The sequence below is a fragment of the Odocoileus virginianus genome, chromosome 24, assembly GCF_023699985.2.
Source record: "Odocoileus virginianus isolate 20LAN1187 ecotype Illinois chromosome 24, Ovbor_1.2, whole genome shotgun sequence".
NCBI classification, from domain to species: Eukaryota; Metazoa; Chordata; class Mammalia; order Artiodactyla; family Cervidae; genus Odocoileus; species Odocoileus virginianus.
This window is the reverse complement of record NC_069697.1, coordinates 30,820,889-30,847,942: the sequence shown is the minus strand read 5'-3', so window position 1 is coordinate 30,847,942 and position 27,054 is coordinate 30,820,889. Positions and strand designations below refer to the sequence as shown.

Here is a 27,054-nt window from a genome sequence, read left to right as displayed (position 1 = left end):
TCTTTCATTCTTCAAAGTGTGGATACTACTATAGTGTTGCAACATTGTTTGAAACTAACTGTACAGCTAGAACTTGATTTCTATGTACATTAATATAATACATGCAGTATTTATATTTTATTTTTCTTTCAGAAAAGCTCTACTTCTTTTCTTTAAAGAACAAAATTTCAAAAACAAACAACCTCCCCATCACCCCTTAAAAAAAAAAATAACTACAGTGCTGGGAACCACAGTTTATGTATGTGCTTATATTTTGTGTCTGGCCCCCTATACCAATGACTGCCATCATTAGTCACATAAGTAAACAGCATTAATATAAGAAAGGTAAACTAAATTCAGCGGGCCTTTTGTTCAGCCTTCTCACTAACAGCCAACTGTTGGCTCCTTCAAGATTGCAGGATTGAGTTACCTGCCCTACCACATGCTGTGTGACCATGTGGTCCAAACACAGGAGACGTGACCCAGAAGAACTGCCTGTGAATCAATATGGGATATTTAACATTTACACAAAATAAAATTAATCATAAAGACAGTACAAACAATTCTATTTCATTTTGAAAGATTCAGAAAAGCAGATTTGCTTATCAAAGAAGTTATAAGTTATTTTAGCTATGACATTACTGGTCCTTTCTATGTTTTAGGCTTTGGAACCAGCATCCTGTATCTACCTTCCATCCTCAGGCAGAGGATGTGCGATAAATATTTTTCTGGTAACAGAAAGCATTAAAATGGAGGTTTAGGGGACGATGCCTTCAGTTAAACTTGGCTCTGGTCAGGGTTCCTGACTGATAGTTCATGTTATTTTGTGAATTGTTGTGACTCAGAAAGCCCAAAATGTGAAATTCTAAAACCTTAAAGGAGTATTTACACTTTCAGATAGTAGTAGATATTTCATTCTTTCCTCTGCTTGGAGGCATGGTAGTATTGGGGTGGGAAGTTCCCTAATTAGGTGCTGACTGATGGAGGGGCCAAGCCTACCTCTTCCAATCCTACAGAAGTGATGCACTCCCTTAGTCATTACAGCCACCAGCGTCCAGGTTTGTGGGCCTTCAGGTGAGAGATAACATCCTCTTTTAACACTTAAGTGACCTCTAGGGGATGCTCGTCCCATTAGCCGGTGAGATGAAAAGCCAGAGTAAGGTAACAATGACTGTCTCTGGACCCTTGATAGTTGCCCTGGGGCCAGAGATGCTATTTTGACTCTCAGCGACCCTGTCAAACTAAAGTGCCATTTGCTGGCATTTCTAGTTATGTGTCTGTCCCTGAGTTATCAGCTGTGTGACTGAGCATAAACTGGCAGGGGATTTCCTACTGCAGAGGCTTTGTTTGTGTTAGTTTCAAGAAATTGGAGTTGTCCAAACTAAACATAACATCACAGAATAGACTATTAAATGGGTGTGGAAATTTGAACAGATTCTAGATTTTATAACTTATTGTCTGAAGACATACTTTCTATTCCCTATTCCTTTTCTCCTTTCCATCTCTCCAATGACCTCTGTCTTAAATGGAGATGTAGTTCATACACCTTTTTGCCCTACCATACAAATGTCATTTTTAAGAGAAAAACATTCAAATTTTACCTTCACACGTCACGCCATCAAGTTCCTTCAGCACCTCTTTAATCCAACTTAAGTTCTAAATAAGTATAGCAAGTGAGAGGAAAAAATATAAAAATATACGAGTAAATACAGTCAAACAACTGGAATACTAATTGCCAATAGCAAGGACCCAACTATGAATACAACAACCCATTTCCCAGGTGGCGCTAGTGGTAAAGAACCCACCGGCCAATGCAGGAGACAAAAGAGGCAGTTTTGATCCCTGGGTTAGGAAGATCCCCTGAAGGAGGGTGTGGCAACCCACTCCAGCATTCTTGCCTGGAGAATCCCATGAACAGAGGAGCCTGTTGCGATACGGTCCATAGGGTTTCAAAGAGTTGGACATGACTGAAGTGACTTAGCACACATGTGTGCATGGATACAACAACATGAATGACTCTCAAGAGCATTATCCCAAATGAAAAAAAATTGATCCCACAAAAGATCCCATACACTATGATTTCATTTATGCAACATCCTCAAATGATAAAAATAAATAAAGAGATGGAAAATAGCTGTTTGCCAAGGGCAGAGAGAAAGAGGAGGGTGTGTGACGACAAAGGTCCTTCATCTCTGTGGCATGGAAGTTCTGTCTCTTAGTTGTGATGGTGGTTGCACAAATCTGTGCACGTGATAAAATGACACAGAAACTATATACACATATTGCACCAATGTCAGTTTCCTGGCCTTCATATTGTAAGAAAACTATGTCCCAGGGAACCACTGGAGGAAAGCAGTTTTGAAAGGTACATGGGGTCTCTCTGTGTTACCTCGACAACTTCCTGTGAAACTATAATTGCTTTAAAATAATAAGTTTATACAAATCAACCAACAGTGCGGATTCCTCTGCACAGCAAGTATAAATACATCATAGCTACCAATGCCTAAAAAGTATCAGCTCTTTTTTACAGGTGTGCTGTCACTAAAGAGTTGCTTCAAAGGCAAGAAGGAATAAAATCATGCTGAACTGCGTTCTCAGGGCTATCATAGCGCCCTCCATCTCTGCAGTGCTCTGAACCATCTGACTGTTTTCAAGGGATGCATAAAGTGAGGGTGGAAGCACGAACCCCTTTAATTGGATCCCATCAACAATCAAGGTCAGTTTGGTTGTTTCGTCTATAAGAACCTTCTGCAACCAGATACCATATTCCTCTCTCCCCTTTGGAAAAATTCCAGAAAATAAGACCATAGCATGCAGCCCCATGAGCATGCAGGAAACGTTTCTTCCAACAGAAAGGATCTCCAGAGCCTCTCCTTAAAGAATGCCTCTCTCTCCCCACCTTTTTCAGTTCTTTGCTATGTCTCCCTCCAAGTTTGCCTGACTCATTAGCCTGATCTTTCTAGTGAAGTTGTATTAATGGCAAAGCAGGCAAACCTGTGAGCGATGTGGCAACCCCAGGCGGTGGCCTCCTGCGGTCCTTCCTGGGCACAGCGGCCCAGCTCATGCTCCCCACAAGCTGGCGGGATGTGAGCATTACCCTGGAACCACCAGTTGCCCCTGGAGACGCTGCCGGGCAGCCCTCACCAAGTACCAACACTGCAAACACAGCAGCAGCCTGATCAGCTGTCGGCCAAAGTTGCCTCCTGGTGAATTACATCTTTTTTTCCTTTTCTCATTTAACATTTTTATAGTAGTACTGTGAATGTACCCAGTGTTATAAAATTATGCCAAAACAAAGGGTAAAGTCCTTGTCCTGAGGAGTATGTGGTGTAAAAGGCGTGAATGATGCAAGAAAAAATAACAGCACAAACACACGGAGTGGGGAGGAAATGTAAGGCAGAATCAATTAGACTTTCAATGGACCAAGAATGGAACGGCTACTGGCAGGGCTCCAACTCCTCCCCGCAAAACAGAAATATAATAGCAGTAGCAACAGTAACATTTGGGGGTGTTTATTGTTATTAATATGTATCACGCAGTATCATCGAGCTAATTCTGTAATGCAGGTACTTTTATTGTACCTACCTGGAAATAAAGGGTTTCTTTTAACTGTTAACAAACACCTCTAATGCTTACAAAGTGCCAAATATGCTGCTGAATAAATTAACTCATTTAATTCTCATAAAGTCCTTCTGAAATAGGAACTGTTTCACTCACTTTACAGATAAAGAGAACGAAGCGGTCAGGTGAAATGACTTGCTCGATGTGGCTCAGGCAGAAAGTGAGGGAGCCAGAATTTGAACCTGAGAAGTCAGAAGATCCAAATCCAGGAAGCCCAACTCTGTGATGGCTCCAGGATTCATATCCACATGCCCTGACTCTCAAACTTGTGTGCTTCATTATGTGAAATGAAGCACAATGAAAAAATAACTTAATTTAAAAATATTTATATTGACTATTCACAGTGCAGATGTATTTTGTAAAGGCCTTTAATATTGCAATGAAAAAGTGTTTATTTGAAGAATAAATATTGTTTTAAAAAAGGGGGAACATGTTTTCCTCCTTCCTTCCTTCATTCAATAAACATGCATGAGTGTCTGTTTACTCCGGACACTATGTGAGGTACCGGGGTGACAGCAGTGACCAAAAGAGACAAAAATGAGAGAAAACAAGGGAACCGGACCTGATGTTCATTTTAATGATGAATACACACTAGATTTATCAGGAGCACTAGGGGCAAACAGCCAACAGGAAATAAGGGAACATTTCAATCTTATTATCCAGGGAATGACATTATTCTGGGCTGGACTGTCCCACATGAGTATTATTTAGCCTTCTTTTTATTTCCTCCCTTCTGTTTCCTTTATTGTAGTTACAGCACTTTGAGGAGAACACGTTATCAAATAACACTCAGTATAGACATTATTAACGCTTCAAATAGTGCTTTGTGTGACAGAAGGTGTAACAGTAATGATAAGAGCTATCACATATTAAACGCTTCTTATGTATTAGGCATTAGTCTAAGAATTTTACATATGTTAACTCATTTAATAGATCATGAGATCGATTCTATATGATTAATGATATAATGATTAATGATACAAACCGATTCTATTATGACCCAAATTTTATAGATGAACAGATTGAAACTCAGAAAGACTAACAAACTTACCCAAGGATCTAATGCTAAAATGTGGAGGTTTTAATCTGTTAATGGAAATTAGGTTTGGGATTACTTATAGGTTTCAGTCACTCTTTGAATTCCCTTCCTCATGACAGTGTAAGTGTTTTACAAGTCTGGAAATGGTGAAGTGGCATGCAGACCTCCGAACCTGCAATGAAAAACTAGTATAAAAGATACCTAAAGAAAAAAGAGATGCTGGGAGTTAGGTTTTCAAAGTCTACTATCAAAAGCTAGAACTTTAATTGGCTTAAACATCTATTTTGGAGATAGGAGAGTGAAATTTATTACTGTCTTCTCATTTCATTTTTTTAAATAAATTTTTACTTTCTGATTCTTCTTTAGCATGCTAAAATGAAAAATAAAATCACTAAAAACTAAAATAACAAGAGAAATCCATAGTCCTCCAAGCTACCTTTTAAGAAAAGCATAATAAAGCATTAGCTTGGAAGTCTTTCTCATGATTATGTAGAGTGTACCTATACCAAAATAAAATATCCCCTTGAGAACAAGAAAAATAATTTGGTTTTCCCACACAGAGTCTGGTCTTCCTATCTGAGCTTAGGTTTTAAAACACTAACATTATAAAGAGTTATAGTCCTCTATTATAGGGCCATAATAAAATGATAAAATAATAAAATGTACCAGTAACTCACATTCGGTCATTTTGCTCCCTGTTAGCACAGTTCACTTCCTACATTCAAGAGAGAGGCAGAGCTATGGGACATTTGCAGAGAAATCATGCGAGGACCAGACCATATACTCCGTCACCCCTCACCTCTCCACTCATTCCCACACCCACCCTCACCTCCCCGCAACAATCTCCACTGAACTCTTTCTTAAATTCCCGAATGGTCTCTACCTTCTTTCTCCGCTTAGGCCAGTCTTTCTGTTGAGAATCCTCCCCTACTTCCTTCACTTCTTTGCCTGGCTGACTTTTATCTCTGCTTCAAAACCCAGCTGAGGTATCATCTGGTCTAGAAATGTTCTCTGACCCCTTTCCTAAGCCAGGTTTGGTGGCAGAGTGCTCAAATCTGAATTTTTTCCCCCTGGCCCTTCACATGCTGTTAACACAACTGTTTGTTTATTTATTCTTCCCTCCACTGCTGCTGCTGCTGCTAAGTCACTTCAGTCGTGTCCGACTCTGTGCAACCCCATAGACGGCTCCCACCAGGGTCCCCTGTCCCTGGGATCCTCCAGGCAAGAACACTGGAGTGGGTTGCCATTTCCTTCGCCAATGCATGAAAGGGAAAAGTGAAAGTGAAGTCAGTCGCTCAGTCGTGTCCGACTCTTCGCGACCCCATGGACCGCAGCCCACCAGGCTCCTCTGTCCATGGGACTTCCCAGGCAAGAGCACAGGAGTGGGGTGCCATTGCCTTCTCCGTTCCTCCACTAGACTCATCCTTTCACTCAACAAACATTTCTTGAGCACCTAAGTATTTGCCTGGGACTCTGGTAGGTGTTAGGGAGACAAGGAGAAAAGAAACTCCCTAATATACTTCCTGGGGGGATAATGATATTCAGTGACTGCGGAATGAATGAATGAAATTAGGTCATTACAAACAGTGGAAAAAAGATCAGCAGATTAGCAGGCACATAAAAGTGATTAGTTTTTTCCATTCTCCCATTTCTCACAGCCCACTCTGTTGTATAACACCTCTCTAATCTTCTTGATTGAAGTTTTTGCTCTCCTCGTAGTCTTCATCTTACTGTTGTCTTTATAGGAAGCAGGAACTTTGGCATAAGAGGGACCACAGTTCTGATGCCAGCCCTGTCGCTTACTATCTCTGTGATCCCTGGCTCTGTGCTTAATTTCTCTGAGCTGGAATCTCCTCCTCTGTAAAATGGAGATGACAAATACCTATACGGTGGAGTACTGTGTGAAGATTAAATGTGATTCACCCATGAAAAGGGCTTGACTCTTAGTCTGACTTTGAAGAGTCTTTCTTTCCTTTCTTTTGGCTCTTCCCTTCTTCTATCCCTCATCTTCCTACAAGACATCATCAGGGTAGTAGTAGTATGCGATATGGTTTCATGTGATACATGGAATTTTCTAGAATAGTAATATTACTTTTATATATCTTATATATTTTTAGAATAGTAATATTACTTATACATATTAAAATATATGTCATTAAACATTTAACTTTTGTTTTCTATAGAAATTATTGCTTTGGATATGCAAAAACTAAAAAAATAAAAGAAAGATTAAAGATTTTTGAAAACATGAAAAGAATCTGAAAGAGAATGGAGATATATATACTCCAAAATAAAATAAAAATTAAAGATGAGAAGAAAAAAACAAAATAAAACAAAAAAATAGTTAGAAATATTATTGTCAGTACAAAGGATGGGGAGGGGGAAATATGCCTAAAAACCTCTGCAGAAATTAACAAAAATGATAATATAAAAGAAAAAAACCTTTCGTTCAGAAGTTCACAAGCTGCTATATTTATTATGCTTGCCCTGAGAGCTTGATAAACTGAGAGGTAAGCCTCTTAAAAGTGAAAGGGGAGAGTAAAAAAGTTGGCTTAAAGCTCAACATTCAAAAAACTAAGATGATGGCATCCAGTCCCATCACTTCATGGCAAATAGATGGGGAAATAATGAAAACAATGACTTTATTTTCTTGGGCTCCAAAATCACTACAGATGGTGACTACAGCCATGCAGTTAAAAGATGCTTGCTCTTTGGAAGAAAAGTTATGACCAACCTAGACAGCATATTAAAAAGCAGAGACATTACTTTGCCAACAAAGGTCTGTCTAGTCAAAGCTACGGTTTTTCCAGTAGTCACGTATGGATGTGAGAGTTGGACTATAAAGAAAGCTGAGCACCAAAGAATTAGTGCTTTTGAACTGTGGTTTTGGAGAAGAATCTTGAGAGTCCCTTGGACTGCAAGGAGATCCAACCAGTCTATCCTAAAGGAAATCAGTTCTGAATATTCATTGGAAGGACTGATGCTGAAGCTGAAACTCCAATACTTTGGCCACCTGATGTGAAGAACTGACTCACTGGAAAAGACGCTGATGCTGGGAAAGACTGAAGGCAGGAGAAGGGGACAACAGAGGATGAGATGGTTGGATGGTATCACTGACATGATGGACATGAGTTTGAGCTAGCTCTGGGAATTGGTGATGGACAAGGAGGCCTGGCGTGCTATAGTCCATGGAGTCACAAAGAGTCGGACATGAATGAGCAACTGAACTGAACTGAACTGAACCATAGTTATTCATTTCTCAAATGTCACTTGTAAGAAAAAATCCAGTCCTGGGTCTGACAAAGATTAATTCTTAAGCTTCATGGTCATGCTTTTGGCTTTCTTAGGATAGAATTAGTCTCTAATAGACTAAGAAGTCAGTCTTGGATCTCCAGAACCTGTCCATTTCTGACTATGATTAAATATAAAGTGAAAGAAGATCGTCCTGTACACTTAAGAATAATTAATGTCCAAATAGAACTTCCAAAGATGTTCTATGTACCCTACACTGTATCTCCATTTCTTGATCTATAATATAGTTAGAATAATATAATCTAGCTCAATAGGCTAGGGTGAAATGAGGGTCAAATGTTAAAAGAAGCACTTAGAAACATATAGGGAATATAATAGTTGATATGTATGCGTGAGCCATTATTATGATGAATCTAGCAGAGACTAGCCTCTTTGGGGCACCTAGCACTGCATACTCTGGCAGAAGAGCTGACCTCCTATGCCCACAGCCTTGAAAGTTATTTATCCCTTTACCCCAGTCTTCCTGTTTTTTGAGGTTTTGTGATAAAATCAGCCCATTAGAAGCTTTCTGTCTCTGAACACATATTTGTTGTTGTGTAGTGGCTAAGTCATGTCCGACCCTTTGCCACCCCATGGTATTCTGTAACTTGGGGAGATCAGATATTCTTTTCAGTGTCTCTGTGCTTACAATCTTCTACCCAAAACACAGATTTTCTGTAGATTCAGTTGCTAGAATTTGAGACTATATCACGCGCACACACACACACAAACATTTCTTGTGTTCCATATGAGAGAGTCCACCAATCTCACCCACTCCTTAGAGACTTATTTGCAGTGGGGGGAAAAAAAAAAACAAACCCAACCCACGGGCGAATTTACACCTCCTCCAGGCAAAAGTTAAGGTCAATAAAAAGTTTTAACCAAAGCTGAAATGAACCCAGGCCCTGGGAATTGTGATCTGGGGTAGGATGCTCTCTTTACAACATAAGACAATTTAGTCATAGTGATGTCCTAATGATTATGTCTGCACTGCCTAGAGAGAGAATAAAGATGAATACAGGAAAACAGTAATTTGGGAAACAGACCATTCCTGGTGAGAGGCTGGCCACTCCCTCCTTTCCTTAAGGGTGCCAAAGTGCACCACTACCCAACCAATAACAAAGAAAGCAGGTCCAGCAGCCTTGGGGGCTGGGGCACCTGACCAGGAGGCGGAGGAGGTAAGTGCAAGACCAGGTCTGCTTACACCTGCAGGGCAGAGGTTACCCTTCGCTTTTCCTCTCTTCTCTTATCAGGGTCTAAGGTCCCTCTGAAACAGGTAGAAATACACCTTTTGCACTAAGAGATACACATCAAGAGCCAAACTGGCGTCCTCCGGTGAAATCAGGACCAGGTATTTAAAGGCTCTGCGGAGGACTGCAGGTGGAGATCTCTGGATCATCCCTGGTTTAGTTTACCCAGTTCCTCTAACCAAGTCAGCAGCCTGGTGCCCACCTCCCGGGTTGGTTCCGGTGCACGTGGAAGGGATACTCAAACTTTCCCTGCCGGATGGATCACTGAGGTGAAGCTCGGGGACGCGCGGTTTCTCCACTTGCGCCAGCGCCCACTAGGGCGCACGCCCACCTGTGCGAAGGCTCTGGAGCTGGTCCCCGCGCTCACCCCTCTCCTCTCCCGGGCTCCGAGGTGCTCCCAGAGTCCCCGCTCCCGTCTCCATCCTTTCTTCCTTCCATTCTTTCTCTCCCTTTTCTCCATTTTCCTGCCTACTCCTACCCCTCTCGGGGTCTGGACCCGTATCGCTCTCTCCTCCTCCCTCATCCCTGGACTTCAGACTTCTTCCCCGACGGCCCCTCTCCGTTCCCTGGGCTCCACTTGTCTTTCCTGCTCGCTTCTCTGCGCCGCTTTCCCTGTTTCCTGAGCACCCCAGGCTTCTCAGTCCGACTGCAAGGAACGCGCTCACCGCCCCAGCCAAGGTCCCCAGATCCCGCGCTGATCTCGCCTTCTTCCTCCCCTGAAGGAGCCTCCCCGGAGTTTCCTGGGCAAAGCCCGAGCTCCCGACCCAGGGAACCGCGCTGGCCTCCCGGGGGGCCCAGCTGTCAGGGAAGATGGGTCTATTTTAGGTCCTGCATCGCGTGTCCCCAACCCCGAGGGCACGGGCACGGGTCCCGCGACTCGGGTAACACCTCTCCAGCACGATCCCGAGCTGACGTGGAGCCAGTTCCTCCAGAGGGTCCCGGACCCCCTGGCCAGGCAGGCGGCGGCGCCACGGCTGTGGATGGCGGGCTCAAAAAAAAGGATCTCGAAATTTGAGCACCCAGGGAATCCCGGGCTCGCGGGCGGGGCGTTCCAGCGCAGGCCAGCCACTGCCCGCCCCCCAAGAATAGGCCGCCTTGGCACAGTCACTTCTCCTGGCATAGAGGCTCACAGGAGCTTTCCCAGCCTGTGCCCTTTACCTCGGTTTGCCCTGGTTTACTTAATTTCTAGTCAATCCGGTCATTAGCCTGCAGTAACCCGCACGCAGTGGGATTCTTTGGAAAATGATAAGGATTTAGGACCATCAACAAGACACGAGGAGCTCCAGCGCCTGACCTAAGCCCCAGAAGGTTGAGAGACCACGTTGCAGACGCGTGCGTGTCCCCATGCGCACACGAGCGCGCGCGCACACACACACACACACATCCCAGTTGGGATCCAGCCACAGGTTTGCACATTGACAAGTCTTTAAGTCAACGGAAAATATAAACAGCTTCACTCACCCGCCTTTTTCTTCCCTCTCCCGATTGGGATCCAGGGGAAAAGGGTGGATTGAGAGACCCTTCTTTCCTTTCTTTTCGCCTTTCTAAAGAGTGGAAATTTCCATCATGTGATAGGGGGCAGCATCCCCAGTGTCGCGTTTCCTGTGGACCCTCCCTTCCAGCCCCAGCCACCAATCGTCAGGCGGCAACCTGAGATGTTAACGAAAGCATCCTCCCAGGTGGGGCTGAGCTGTCCAGCTGTCCCCCAAGAGTGAAGCCTGGGACCTGCCAGCCCCTGCTCCAGCTTTCCTGGGTCCACGACAACAGAGGATATCGTGGTGTGAGTTGAGCTTTTCTGTGGGTTTTTTTTTTTTTAAACCATTAAGTTTCTTCATTAGTCAAGGTTGCATTTATTGGATCTGTCCTATATGTGGAAATACATGTCCCTGCTCATTTTGAAATCTGTAAAAGAGTGTTTCTTTCAGTAGGTGGTTCTAAACTTCCTGTAGGTTTAATGATGTCAAACCTGTATCTGACATAAAGGAAAAAAATTTGAGGAAGGGTTGCAAATGAAAAACCTGTCATTCACAGTAAAAATCACTTAATGCAAGAGCAGTGTAGAAGATAGCTTGCCAGCCCTTAACCATGGCTAGGGGTCTTTTGCGGTCATTTCCCACACATTCCCCACTGCGCCCACTCTAAGCATAATCCTCAGTATATATGAAGATGAAATTAAGATTTAATAAATAACACTATAATTTCAGTTCTGCTTGTTAAAGCACCACTTACCATTTTAAGGAAAGCTGTTTACACTGCAGCTTTTCTGAGGTTAACCAAAATTCCTGTTTCCAGAAAGCCTATGCATGTAGCAAATATGTTCACAACCTCCTATTTATTTAATACTCATTTGTCACTCTTTAAGGGAAAAATGTTCTCCTGTAGAGACCTGAGCCCCACAGTTTAACAACTATCAGGCAACACAAATTACTTTCTAAATTCTCACATACCCAATTTAACTTTATTTAGAATGGTAAGGTTCACTGTTCAGACCGTGAATATCTAGAACTGTCTTATTTTACAGTTCCCATTAACTAATGCATCAGCAGCATCTCAGCACTTAAAAAAAAAAAAAGGACAACAACAAAAACAAAAATCCATCCAGACAATGCAGGTATATAATAATCAAGAGGATTAAAAACTCTCCATTAACACACATACACACACATCAAATCGTATTAAAACCATCCAACAATGTAAATCAAGTATAAGGATAATGTGATAACTACCTTCACTGGAGTTACCATTTTGAAACCTAAAAACAAATACATTATTTAAACAGAATATAGAGGGTATATTTTTTATGAAAGCTGATTATCCCCTGCCTAGCCAAATGCAACAAACATCTTTAGTTTGTCATAAAAAATTTCACCTTATGAGATAAGAATACATCAGAATAATTTTGATGTCTCTTTAAACTTGTTGAAACTAGATTATCCTCACATTATTACACTTTTCCGTTGATTCTTGTTTAATAAATGTAAGCATCTTTTATAAAAGTACTAAATCATCAAAATTGGTAAAATTGGGAGAGGATTAATGAGAGCTCATGATAGATTTATATTTCTCTCTACCTAAATTAGCAAAAGCAAAATCCAAGCTTCTAAAACAAAAATCCCTTTCAGAGAAAATATAAATAAAGATGGAATCAATGCAGTCCTAAGATTGATACTAGTTCACTATGCAGCTACTCAACTTTTTAATGAATTGCTTATTTAGTCAGTTCTTGGTGTCCATATCTTAGCTAGTACAGAAAAGTAGTAGTTCATTGCCTAATTTTCTAGAGAACTACAGATTGTTCATTTACATATGTGCTACTTACTTTAATCATACATATATTGAAATAAAATGAGTTGCATTGTCTACAAAGCCACAAAGTGACGAGCAAAATTCAAATTTGTCATCTTTTGTAGCTATTTTACGTTCGCAGAGTTTTAGAAGTGCTCTGAGCAATGTCTAGGTGGTACAAGACAACTGGTATGCCATTGTCTTTCCGTGGTATAATCAAACTCTTGAGCCTTTGATAACTATGCTGAATCTATTTAACAGTCCTCAAGGGCTTGTTTTCTTTTTTCTTTTTCTTTTTCTCATTTATTTTTATTAGTTGGAGGCTAATTACTTTACAATATTGTAGTGGTTTTTGCCATACATTGACATGAATCAGCCATGGATTTACATGTGTTCCCCATCCTGAACCCCCTCCCACCTCTCTCCCCATTCCATCCCTCTGGGTCATCCCAGTGCACCAGCCCTGAGCAGTTGTCTCATGCATCCAACCGGGACTGGCAATCTGTTTCACACTTGATAATGTACATGTTTTGATGCTCTTCTCTCAGATCATCCCACCCTCGCCTTCTCCCATGGAGTCCAAAAGTCTGTTCTATACATGTGTCTCTTTTTCTGTCTTGCATACAGGGTTATCATTACCATCTTTCTAAATTCCATATATATGCGTTAGTATACTGTATTGGTGTTTATCTTTCTGGCTTACTTCACTCTGTATAATGGGCTCCAGTTTCATCCATCTCATTAGAACTGATTCAAATGCATTTTTTTAATGGCTGAGTAATATTCCATTGTGTGTATGTACCATAGCTTTCTTATCCATTTATCTGCTGATGGGCATCTAGGTTGCTTCCATGTCCTGGCTATTATAAACAGAGCTGCGATGAACATTATAGGCAAAACACTCTCTGACATAAATCACAGCAGGATCCTCTATGACCCACCTCCTAGATTAATGGAAATAAAAGCAAAAATAAACAAATGGGACCTAATTAAACTTAAAAGCTTTTGCACAACAAAGGAAACTATAAGCAAGGTGAAAAGACAGACTTCAGAATGGGAGAAAATAATAGCAAACAAAGCAACAGACAAAGAATTAATCTCAAAAATATACAAGCAACTCCTGCAGCTCAATTCCAGAAAAATAAATGACCCAATCAAAAATTGGGCAAAGAACTAAACAGACATTTCTCCAAAGAAGACATACAGATGGCTAACAAACACATGAAAAGATGCTCAACATCACTCATTATCAGAGAAATGCAAATCAAAACCACAGTGAGGTACCATTACACGCCAGTCAGGATGGCTGCTATCCAAAAGTCTACAAGCAATAAATGCTGGAGAGGATGTGGAGAAAAGGGAACCCTCTTACACTGTTGGTGGGAATGCAAACTAGTACAGCCACTATGGAGAACAGTGTGGAGATTCCTTAAAAAACTGGAAATAGAACTGCCATATGACCCAGCAATCCCACTCCTGGGAATACACACCGAGGAAACCAGATCTGAAAGAGACACGTGCACCCCAAGGGCTTGTTTTAAACCAACATTTGAAAGAGAAGGGAATGGAAATCCCTGGAGAAGAGAATGGCAATGCACTCCAGTATTCTTGCCTGGAGAATCCCATGGACAGAGGAGCCTGGTGGGCTACAGCCCACGGGATCACAAATAGTCGGACACGACTGAGTGACTAACACTACTACTACTGCTTGTGAGGTTGTTGTTTTTATTTACTTTTCAGGTGAGAAAACAGAGTGAATGAGTTAATGGACTTGCCAGAGGCAGAATCAGAGTAAGGATTCAGCTATATATGATTCCAAAGGTCTCCCCTTTCTGCCCCATCGTTAGCCTTGTCCTCATTTGGGCTCCAGAAGCACATCATAACACACTATACTCCTATAGTGGAGTAGAGGCCCCACTAGACTTCATGCTCCTGAGCAACCATTCTCTGTTTATCCTCATCAGTGTTCCTGGCATTTGCCATAGGGTAGCTCTATAGTTATTTATTGGATGAGTGGATGAACTAATGAGGAACACCCCTACAATTTGTATACTGTCACACACTATCTGTGCCTGAGCTGTTTGTTAAATAGTGATCTGTGATTTATCCCTACTGGTATTTTGCATCTTCTCTCAATTCTTTCTCTGTAGTTAAGAAGAACCATAATTAGGTGGCCAGTTGGAATTTTGGTGCCCAGAGAGGCAATCGCTGATTGAGTCTGCCAGGCTACCAGTTACTCTGACATGCTTTGCACAACTGGTGTTTGAACAGAGACTGACATTGATTTGCTATTGCCAGGTAACACAATAGCATGGCAGCTTTCAGAAAATAGCGAATTACTCTCAAAGCAAATTTTCCCCTTTGTGACATTCCTCTGAGAGCTAGAAACATAGTCATGTCAAACTTAACTTACTATTTCCTTTATTTGGAAAAAATAAATGAAAGAACTTATCACTAATCTCCAAAAACTAGAGATGTTTAATGAGAATGACCACAATTAAAATAAGTATGAATATATACATATGTTTTGCGAATGATGTAGAACATGTAAAGTTAAACACTTGGTTTCTGATTTCTGGAACCAGAATCCTTCCTGGATTTGATATTTACTAGCTGGTGACTAGTTATTAGTTACACAATAATTAGGTAAATTATTAACTTCTCTATGCCCCAGTTTCCTCATCTGTAATTTGGGGATAACATGGGCTTCCCAGGTGGTGCTAAAGAACCACCTATAAATGGGAAAGAACCCGCCTACCAATGCAGGAGACTTTAGAGACTCAGGTTCAATCCTTGGGTTGGGGCGATCCCCTGGAGGGTGGCATGGTAACCCACTCCAGTGTTCTTGCCTGAGAAACCCCATGGGCAGAGGAGCCTGGAGGTCTACAGTCCATAGCATTGCAAAGAGTTGGACACAACTGAAGTGACTGAGCATGTATTTTTACCTATTCTAGAGTTGTTTCAAAAAATCAAGTAAATCTCTTAAGGCACTTAAATCATCCTTTTTCACATGGAAAATACTGATTACAGTTCTATCATCTGTTACTGAAAATTTCTTGTAATTACCCTAAAACTTCATTCTATTCTCCTGGGCCTGTTTCCTCATTTTTAGTACAAGAGAGCAGACTATTTGATCCTTGCGTCCTGTGTGATCTTAACATTCTACAATTGCACAGCTTATGGGTATTTACTTCTTTTATTCCCTTGTTACCACAATAAAACCCTAGTTCCCTAAAATTTGCCTTCTGAAGTAATGGAGAACAGGAAACTATCATTAATCTATTACTTAAATTTCTTAAAATTAAAATTTAAAGCAATACAAAATTTGCAGTTCAATTTTGAAACCATGAAAGGATTTAACTTCTAGTCTTCAAATATAAGAGATAGATATTGTGAAAGAGGTCAAAATTGTGTGCTTACTTTTCCATGGCCCTGTTCCAATGCTGCAGTAGGTTTCATTCTTTCTCATTGTATAATAAATTGTTTACATGGTTCCTCTTGAGACTGTAAGTTCTGTAGATGTGATATCAAAACATATTTGCTGAATAAATACATAAGTGAGTCAATCAATTGATGCTTCTCTGTTTTGTAAAAAGTTGAAAAGCTAAGTGATAATTTTCTTCAAGCTAAAGATGGAATTTAATCAAACGAAAACATTTCAAATTCAAATGCCACTATGAAGACATTTTTGGAGCTCACTGGTTTAAAATTATAATCTGGCTTTGTGTGCTGTGCTTAGTCAACTCAATCTTGTGTCTGACTCTTTGAGACCCCGTGGACTTCAGCCTGCCAGTCTCCTCCATTTATAGGGATTCTCCAGGCAAGAATACTGGAGTGGGTTGCCATACCCTCCTCCAGGGGATCTGACCAACCCAGGGATCGAACCCAGGTCTCCCACATTGCAGACAGATTCTTCACTGTCTGAGCCGCCAAGGAAGCCCTGGGGGAGGGCATGGCAACCCACTCCAGTATTCCTGTCTGGAGGATCCCCATGGATGGAGGCGCCTTACAGTCCATGGGGTCACAAAGAGTTGGACATGACAGAGTGACTTAGCCCAGCACACAAAGCCAGGTTATAATTTTAAACCAGTGAGTTCGAAAAGTGTCTTCATAGTGGTATTTGAATTTGAAATGTTTTTGTTTGATTAAATTCCATCCTTATCTTGAAGAAAATGACCACTTAGCTTTTCAACTTTTTGTAAAACAGAGAAGCATCAGTTGCTTGACTCATTTATTTATTTATTCATCACATGGCTTTACTGGGGCTCTTATTTTACTTCAGCCTGGATGAAGGTTTCTTCCTAACCTGTGTGGGACATTGGAGAGACTGAGTCTTCTTGGGATTTTCTGTGCCACTCCATGTAGCTGTCACTGACCAAGGGGGATTTCTCCTTCCATGTCACCTAGGGGTTCAATGCTTTTCCAGATCCTTCTCTGACGAGGCTCTCAGCAAAGCAGAACATCCAGACCCTTCTCTTTCATGTCATCCTGCTTGGACAGCCTTCAATAGTTTACAAGTGCAGGACTATGTAAATATGCTAAGTTCTGAGGAGTGAGGTGCATCTCTGAAGGGTATTCCAAGGTGGACAATTCAGGGTTGAAATTCTGACTAATTTGACTGCACAAAGGAAGGCTCTGACACGAAACCTCATGTATATTGCTTTCTCTTGAGACATCTCGCCTCTCTGGGCTTTGCCTGCCCACAGGTAGCCCCCTGTTTAAAGCTCATGACCCCATGTCCTTCCTCAGAAAATCCAGTTCTGTCTGCATTTGCTCATCCTCTGATTTAAAAAACATTTATTGGGTACTTCCTAAGTTCTAGCTATGAGTGACAAAATGGTGAGTCAAAACAGACACAATCTTTGTTCTCATGGAGTTTATAATTTGGTAGGAGAGAGCATTTTAATCAAAGTGTTAAGTGTTAGTCACTCAGTTGTGACAACTCTTTGGGACCTCATGGACTGTCGCCCTTTAGGCTCCTCCGTCAGTGGAATTCTCCAGGCCAGGAACACTGGAGTGGGTAGCCATTCCTTTCTCCAGGGGGTCTTCCCAACCCCGGGATCGAAGCCTGGTCTCCTGCATTGCGGATTCCTTACCATCTGAGCCGCCAGGGAAGTCCAATAGTGAGTCGAAGCAGACACAATCTTCGTTCTCATGGGGTTTGTGATCTGGTAGGCTAAAACAATCAAAGTGTGACACTAATACACATAAAATGACAAAGACTGCAGTGAAAGGTGGGTACACTGATCATAGGGACAGACTTCCCTGAGGAAATGAGTCTTGAAGATGAAAGTACCAACTTGAACGTATTCCCATGCATATGGGAAGCCCGTGCCTGTAGGGGAGGCAGGGCAGCCTGGTGCTCCTGAGATGCTGGGACATGTGGATCCATCTCAGGTAGAATGATCACCTTTAGCAGCAAGAGGGACACCTTCCCGCACTCGCTTTTCTTTACTCATTCTCTCCAGAGGTGGACAATGGGATAAATGCAAGAATCTGATTCTAGTTCTGTCTCCCTATCAGTGAGAGCTGTGGGCTGGCTGGTCTGTGTTCCTAGAGCCTCTGCAAATCCACACATTTCCCAGACACACAATTTACTCATCTAGAGACAACCAGAGTTACTCCTCTTTTTGTCTGATCCTCTAGTAACCTATAGCTCAGGTGGTAAAAAATCTACCTGCAATGCAGGAGACCCCGGTTTGATTTCTGGGTGGGGAAGATCAGCTGGAGAAGGAATAGGCTACCCACTCCAGTCTTCTTGGGCTTCCCTTGTGGCTGGTAAAGAATCCATCTGCAATGTGGGAGACCTGGGTTCAATCCCTGGATTGAGAAGATACCCTGGAAGAAGGAAAGGCTACCCAATCCAGTATTCTGGCCTAGAGAATTCCATGGACTGTATAGTCCATGGGGTTGCAAAGAGTCTTATGTATGCAACTTTCATACATACTCATACTTAGGAATCCAAGAGAATCCCAGCCTACCCCTAACACAATACTTTCAGCTCTTTTTATGTTCTTCCTTAAGCCAAGCACATCACACTAAACATCATGGTACACTAGTTATCAGTTATCCCTTTGCTTTCTGGAAGCAATGATCCAGCTTGATAGGATATTTTTGATAAGAGATGCTCTGTTGATGCTCTAGATAGGAGAGGATGGAATCTCTTAGTTCAGTCTGCCATAGAGAGTTCAAGGTAAAAATGGGTTCTGGCTTTTATAATAAAGCCAGACTATAAACTGGTGAAAGCATCTGAGTGGGATGGTAATGAATGAGGCTCAAACTCGGGAACACTGAACACCATCTTTTTGAGGAGGGTCTGGTGCATGAAATAGAGTTTCCTTTAAAACTTAAAAAAACAAACAAATGAAAAGTCAATTTAAAACTGAGATTTACAATCAGTGCGTAAATTTTTCTTAAACCCATGTTGACACATTGCAGCATGTAGTATGTTAGGAAAGACCTGTTGCAATATTTAATGTGTAAAGGACAAAGTCACACCTCAAGCCCAGCTTCTGGGCTCTGTGTTTTTTAACATAACCCATTTTATGTTAGCAATTCCACTTATAACTTAGAGGGAAAATGCCTCCAGACAAACTTGGCCATCCTTCTTCAGAGGTATGAGCTAGTACACAAAAGTGTCAAGGTGATCATGACAATTGGTTTCTAAATGTAAATTTCAAGTATCCTCATCAAATTGAGTCTTCTGTTCATGAACCTAGTATTTTTGTTACCTTTGCTCTCACTTTAAAATCAGCTTGCTACACAGGGTCCTCACTCTTTAGGCTGGCCTTAGGCAGAGGAGTAAATGTGATGGAATGTGACTGACATATTCTCTTACTTTCCCCTTTGAGTATCCTCTTCCCTGCCTGAACATGTCCTATTTCCTATCTTTTGCAGGACAGGAAAGAGCCTTCTGTCTATTTAGGAAGGCAAACTCCTACTTTGCTCCCTGAGGTAGGGTCCTAATCTCTGGATACTCCATAAAAATGTAATGCTCTTTCTCTCATTTTATTCAGAAGTTTGTACTTCTTTAGGGCAAGCAGAGCTTTAGCCATCCAATACACCAAAATCCTCAGAATCACCCACTCTGTGAACAGGCCCTGAAAAGAACTACTTGGTGACAGCCCAAGAGATGTCCTAATATGGGGGAGGGGGTATCACCTATTTGGGTTTTCCCAGTGGCTCAGTGGTAAAGATTCTGCCCGCAGTGCAGGAGACACAGGTTTGATCCCTGGGTTGAGAAAATCTCCTGGCAGAGAGCATGGCAACCCACTCTAGTATTCTTGCCTGGAGAATCCCGTGGACAGAGAAGCCTGGTGGACTATGGTCCATAGGGTTGCAAAGAGTCGGACACAACTGAAATTACCTAGCCCACCCACCCTGTTCTTAAGAATTAGCAGTCTAAGGGAGAGGTGTGTACAGGTAAAAATAATTATTCTAAAATAATTTGCGGTGTGAGTGGAGGACAGTGTTGAGAAGAACATGTGAAGGAATGTGGAGCTAAGCATCCTCAAGGTTCCAGCTGGGTCATGGTTGAAAAACATCTCAATACCCTCACCCAAAGCAATGTGATAGTGCTTAAGGTTAGTTATTCCTATTCTCCAGCACTTAAAGGGACCCTCTTTCCTTGGAATGTTTGCTACTGATAGAATAACCAAATAACCTTCAGGCCAAATGAATGAATCTCTAATTGTGGAATTTCAGGAACCAGAAGAAATGTGCTATATCCTTATTGTTTCTAATTGCTGACAGGTCCACACACAGATTTGTACCAGATCTGTCTGAAGCATGGGGTATATGGAAACTCCCAAATTCCATTCTGAAGAAGTTGATTTGGTAACATCAATTTGTGTCCCTTAAATCTACCTTTTAATGATATACCTTGGATCATCCTAGTGTGTGGCCAGGTTTGAAAACTACAATGCTATCTCTTGAAAATCTGAAATTATACTGGGTCAGATCATGTCTGTTTGTAAGGTCAACTCTCACCATTCCCCAGGGTCCTAACTTAATGTCAGAGAATGACTTAGGTCCCAAACAGATTGGAGTCTTACTATTTCAGTGTCCATATCTGTTATATGGATCATACTGGGTTTGGAATCCCGGTCCATAAACTTTACCTGGTTAGGGCCCATTTTACTGGGCCTGGAACCAGATGAAAATTTTGTGCGAGGTAGGGTCCCTAGATAGCCACCTGAATGGGAATTCCCCAGAATACTTGTGAAAAATTCCTTCATTTCACCCCTGGTGTGCTGAACCAGAGTCTCTAGAATATGAGGAAAACCATATATTTAACAGATTCCTCAAGTGGTTCTCACTCCCACTAAGACAGAGAATATCTTGACAAGATGCACCCAGTGATGAGACAAATTTGAGGATGTGCTGGGAGGGTGGCAGGTCCAGCAGTCTAAATACAGTACTTACAGGGTCTGGTGACAGCTCACCATATTATCTCTGATGCAGCTTCTTCCATGGAGAAGCGAGAGGGTCAGGCAAATGGAGATACTGAGCAGGTAATTCTAGAGGGTCGGGTAGGGAGGGTGGAGAGAAGCCCTGAGTTAGGAGATTCAGGAAGCCCTAGGATCATGGGCAGAAGGACTTTGGTTATAACACTGAGAACTGGGGGCCGGTGGCACTTGAATTTGCATATGAATTTGCTCAGTAGGAATGACTAATCTCTGCTCTACAGAGCATCAGCTGTAAGAATTCACTTCCAAGACAGCTCATTCACATGGCTCACAATTTGGTGATGAATGTCATCTAATTTCAACTGGAGCTATGATCTGAGAGCTTCAGTTATTCTCCACCTGGGCCTTGCACATTGAACTGCTTGAGTGCTCTTATTGGCATGGTGACTGATTTTCAAGAGTGAATCTTCCAAAGGGTAGAAATTGGAAATGCTATCTGCTTAATTCAGGGCCTACAAAAGGGAATGCAGCACCTCTACCATATACTATTGGTCAAGCAGTCACAGAGCCTGACCTCATCTTCATCCTCTTAATGAAAAAAATGTTAAAACTTTGAGACCTTGTTTAATCTATGACAATGAGAATGGATTGAGTCAACAGAAATAAGAAATATGATCAATTACAATATTGTATTAATTTCAGATCTACAGCATAGTGATTTAATTTTCTGCAGATTATATTTCATTAAAGGTTATTATAAGATATTGGGTGTAATTCCCTGGGATATATCAGTGAATCCTGTTGTTTATCTATTTCATATGTAGTAGTTTGTATCTGTTAATCTCACTGCACATTTATCCCTCTCCTGATCTCTCTTCTATTGGTAACCATAAGTTTGCATTCTAAGTCTGTGAGTCTGTTTCTGCTTTGTATATAGGTTCTTTTGTATTATTTTTCTGATTCCACTTGTAAATGGCATTATATAGTATTTGTCTCTCATTTCACTAAGCATAATATTACCTTTGACTGTGTGGATCACAATAAACTGTGGAAAATTCTGAAAGAGATGGGAATACCAGACCACCTGACCTACCTCTTGAGAAACCTATATGCAGGTCAGGAAGCAACAGTTAGAACTGGACATGGAACAACAGACTGGTTCCAAATAGGAAAAGGATTATGTCAAGGCTGTATACTGTTACCCTACTTATTTAACTTATATGCAGAGTACATCATGAGAAACGCTGGGCTGGATGAAGCACAAGCTGGAATCAAGATTTCCAGGAGAAATATCAATAACCTCAGATATGCAGATGGCACCACCCTTATGGCAGAAAGTGAAGAGGAACTAAAAAGCCTCTTGATGAAAGTGAAAGAGGACAGTGAAAAAGTTGGCTTAAAGCTCAACATTCAGAAAACTAAGATCATGATATCTGGTCCCATCACTTCATGGGAAATAGATGGGGAATCAATGGAAACAGTGGCTGACTTTATTTTTTTGGGCTCCAAAAATCACTGCAGATGGTGATTGTAGCCATGAAACTAAAAGACACTTACTGCTTGGAAGGAAAGTTATGACCAACCTAGATAGCATATTAAAAAGCAGAGACATTACTTTGCCAGCAAATGTCCGTCTAGTCAAGGCTATGGTTTTTCCAGTAGTCATGTATGGATGTGAGAGTTGGACTGTGAAGAAAGCTGAGCACTGAAGAATTGATGCTTTTGAACTGTGGTGTTGGAGAAGACTCTTGAGAGTCCCTTGGACTGTAAGGAGATCCAACCAGTCCATCCTAAAGGAGATGAGTCCTCGGTGTTCATTGGAAGGACTGATGCTGAAGCTGAAACTCCAATACTTTGGCCACCTCATGCAAAGAGTTGACTCATTGGGAAAGACCCTGATGCTGGGAGGGGTTGGGGGCAGGAGGAGAAGGGGATGACAGAGGATGAGATGGCTGGATGGCATCACTGACTAGATGGGCATGAGTTTGAGTGGACTTCGGGAGTTGGTGATGGACAGGGAGGCCTGGCGTGTTGTGATTCATGGGGTTGCAAAGAGTCGGACACGACTGAGCAACTGAACTGAACTGAATATTACCTAGGTACATCCACATTACTGCAAATGACAGTATTTCATTCTTTATTTTATGGCTGATATTCCATTGTATGTATATACTACATCTTCTTTATTTATTCATGTGTTGATAGGCTCTAAGCTTTCATGTCTTGGATACTGTAAATAGTGTTGCTATGGACATTGGGTGCATGTATCTTTTACAAACTAGTGTTTTTGTTTTTTCTAGATATATACCTAAGAATGGAATTGCTGAATCACATGGTAGTACTATTTTCAGTTTTTAAAGGAACTTCTATACTGTTTTCCATAGTGACTGAACCAGTTTACATTCCCACCAACAGAGTAAAGGGCTCCCTTTCCTCCATATTCTCCCTAACATTTTTGATGATAGCCATTCTGACAGGTGTGAGGTGATATCTCTTTGTTCTTTTGATTTGCATTTCCCTAATAATTAGTTATGAACATCTTTTCATGTGCTTGTTATCCATCTGCATGTCTTCTCTGGAAAAATATCTATTCAAGTCTTCTACTCATTTTTGTTTGTTTTTTTATGTTGATTTGTACGAACTGTTTGTATATTTTGGAAATTTAACTGCTTGTCAGTTGCATCATTTGCAAATATTTTCCCCATTCTGTAGGTTGTCTTTTCATTTTGTCATTTTACTGATGGCTTCTTTTGCTATGCAAAAGGTTTTAAGTTTAATTATATATCATTTGTTTATTTTTGCTTTTATTTCTTTCACCTTGGGAGACTGACCTAAGAAAAAATTGCTATCATTCATGTCAAAGAATGTTTCAACACAACATTGTAGTCAACTATACATGAATAAAAATTTGTAAAAGAATGTTTCACCTACATTCTCTTCTAAGAGTTTTATGGTGTTGTGTCTTCATTTAGGTCTTTAAACCGTCTTGAGTTTATTTTTGTATAAATGTGAAGAAATGCTCTAACTTCATTCTTTTACATGTAACTGTCCAGTTTTCCCAACACCCCTTGTAGAAGAGACGGCCTTTTCTCAATTGTGTATTCTTGACTCCTTTGTTAAAGATTCATTGACCATAGGTGAGTGGGTCAATTTATTTCTGGACTCTTTATTCTCTGCCATTGATCTATGTGTCTATTTTTATGTCAATTACACCCTGAAAGAAACAACAATTTAAGGTCTCTGGAAAATGTCCTAAAAAGCAAGTGAAGAAAATTTTACTTATTCAAGAAAATCTACTAAATCTCAGTAAGACTAGCAAGAGCCTGTGGCTCTTGTACCATGATCCTCTCTCTCACTCCCCAGCGCATTGTAATGGGAGCTCCACATTGGGGGAGGTGCCTAAGAAACTGGAGCTTTCTTCAGATCTCAGTGAAGGGATACAATTTTTCACTGGTAGAGCAGGATGCCAGCATTTCTTTTCACTCCTGGTTGCCAAGTCTAAATTCCTGGTGAGCACAATCAAGAGATTAGGGGTTCCTTCCTTCATCTAGCCTGCATTTCTGAGAGATAGTTGCACCAACAATACTGGGAATTGATTATACCAGCTACTCAGAGAGCAGACGTTCCACTCCAACAGAGGCAAGCGGACACCAGAGATTATCACCTTCTCCCAGAACTTGGCTTATGAAGGAAGGATGCCAATCAGAGAGGAGTAGACAGCTATCCCCATCTACAGCTCCTGAGCAGGGACTCAGAGGTTTTGCCTAGACAGAGAGGCAGTCAGTAAGAACAGCTCAAAGCTCTTCCTAGAGGAACTGATTTTATTTGAAACAGATTTTGGGGGAGTTCAAGCTCAAGCACTCTTAAAAATAATGGTGGTTTTGGTGGTAAGCAACTAAGTGGAGGCTAATAGCTTTATGAAGGTAACAAGTTAAATTGTAGGCCAGTCTGTTTACTGAGAGAACCAGGGAAAGAAAAACTGAGATATCTTCTAGAGTCAAGAGAAACCTCAAAGACTGGCTTCAAAGACTTCCCTTGCAAAGGAACCTGAATTTAATTGGATCATACTGTGGGACAATGGATGCCCTAGGGTATCATCAAAACAATAGCTCAACCATCCAGCGACTAGTGGAGCCTAACATCTGGGTGTGATACCAGCAGAGGCAGACAACTTAACAGTGAAATCAAGGAAAGACAGTCAAAGAGAACTCTGTTAAAAGTACAACACTCCCAGGGTAAATGTGTACTTGCCCAAGATTGCATCCTTTGAGGAATAACATCAGAAACTTTATATTTATGAGAAATAGATTTTATTTAAAATATTCCAGTGAAGTCACTAAACAAATGAAAAAGCAAATAATAATAAAAATAAACTCTAGGGGAAAGGGGAGAACAGTATCCAAAATTACTACAAATTTTACCCAAAGTGTCCAGTTTTTAACACCAAAAAAATATGAGATATAAAACATGAAGGAAAGTATGACCCATACACAGGAAAAGAAAGCAGACAACAGAAGCTACCTGTGACTGGGTCTAGTTATTGGATTTAACAAAGACTCTACTGCAGCTATTATAAATGTATTCAAAAAAATAAAGAAAATTATGTTTAAAGAAAAAAAAGTATGATGACTATGTCTCATAAAGAATATTAATTAATTGATATAAATTATCCAAAAGAACAAAATGGAAACTTTGGCAACAAAAGGTGAAGGAATTGAAATGAAGAATGCAATACACAGAACAAAGAAAAAAAAGAATAAAGAAAATAAACAGAGCTTCAGAGAAACATAGGATCGTACTAAAGTGCACCAGCATATATATAGTGGAAGTACCACAGGGAGAGGCGAGAGATAAAGAAGCAGAAAAAAGAAAAAGCTTAAAGAAATAATGGCTAAACATTTACCAGTTTGATTTTTTAAAAAGAAAGAAAATCCATTAACCATGATCTACACATCTAAGAAGCTCAACAAACTCCTAGTAAGATAAACACTAACAGATCCACACCCAGACATATCATAGTAAAATTCCTGAAAGCCAAAGACACTGAGAAACTTTTGAAAGATCAAGAAAAAAGCTCTTAATTATATGAGAAAATTAGTAAGATTAACAGCCAACTTCATTGTTCAGAAAAGTTGGAACCCAGAAGGCAGTGGGATGACACAGTCAAAGTCCTCAAAGAATAAAAATGCTAAATAAGAATTTTATATTCAGCAAAACCATTTTTCAAAACTTAAGGTGAAACAAAGACTTTTCGAGAGAAAGAAAGACTTTTGCATTTTGAAAAACAGTCCAGCAATTCCTCAAAAAGCTAAACAAAGTATTACCGAATGACCTAGTGATTCCACTCCTACAAAAACATGCATCCACCTAAAACTTTTACACTGGTGTTCATAGTATCATTATTCATAGCAGTGCAAAAGTGGAAACAACCCAAATGTTCATTGATTGACAAATGGATAAATAAAATGTGGTCTGTCCATACAATGGAATATTATTTGTCAAAAAAAGAAACTATTGATATGTGCTACAACATGGATGAACATTGAAAGCATTATGTCAAATAAAAGAAGCTAGTCAAAAACTAAATAAAATAAGAAGCTAATCACACAGCCTGAGTGGGAGGGGAGTTTGGGGAGAATAGATACATGTATGTGTATGTTTGAGTCCCTTCCCTGTTTGCCTGAAACTATCACAAGATAGTTAATTGGCGATACCCCAATACAAAATAAAAAGTTATTTTAAAAAAAGAAGCTTGCCATAAGAAATACATATACTGCATGACTCTATTTATATGAAATGTTCAAAACAGACAAATGCATGGAGAGAAAATAGATTGGTGGTTGCCCAGGGCTGTGTGGGGATGGGTGCTTAGAGGGGAAATGATCAGTGACTGTTTATGAGTATGGAATTTCTTTTGGGATGTGATGAAAGTGTTCTAAATTTGATTGACCACAAATAAAAACCACAATGAGATATCATCTCACACCTGTTAGTATAGCCATTACCAAAAAGAAAAGAGACAACAAATCTTGGCATGGATTTGGACAAAATAGGAAATGTGCACCATCAGTGAAATTGTAAATTGGTACAGATACTATAGAAAACAGTGTGTAGGACACTCAGAAATTAAAAAATAGAACTAACATATAATTCAACAATTCCATTCCTGGGAATATATCCA

The 27,054-nt window shown here is 40.7% G+C and overlaps 1 protein-coding gene across 1 annotated transcript in view; it reads right to left on the bottom strand.

The window, feature by feature from the left end:
• Positions 1-10,664, bottom strand: part of SLC38A4 (solute carrier family 38 member 4) — a 78,107-nt gene extending 67,443 nt beyond the window's left edge. The window contains exon 1 of the mRNA XM_070454525.1: positions 10,642-10,664. The gene's annotated coding sequence lies outside the window, so the exon portion shown is untranslated. The remainder of the gene's footprint in view (positions 1-10,641) is intronic.
• Between the last annotated feature and the right edge of the window lie 16,390 nt (positions 10,665-27,054).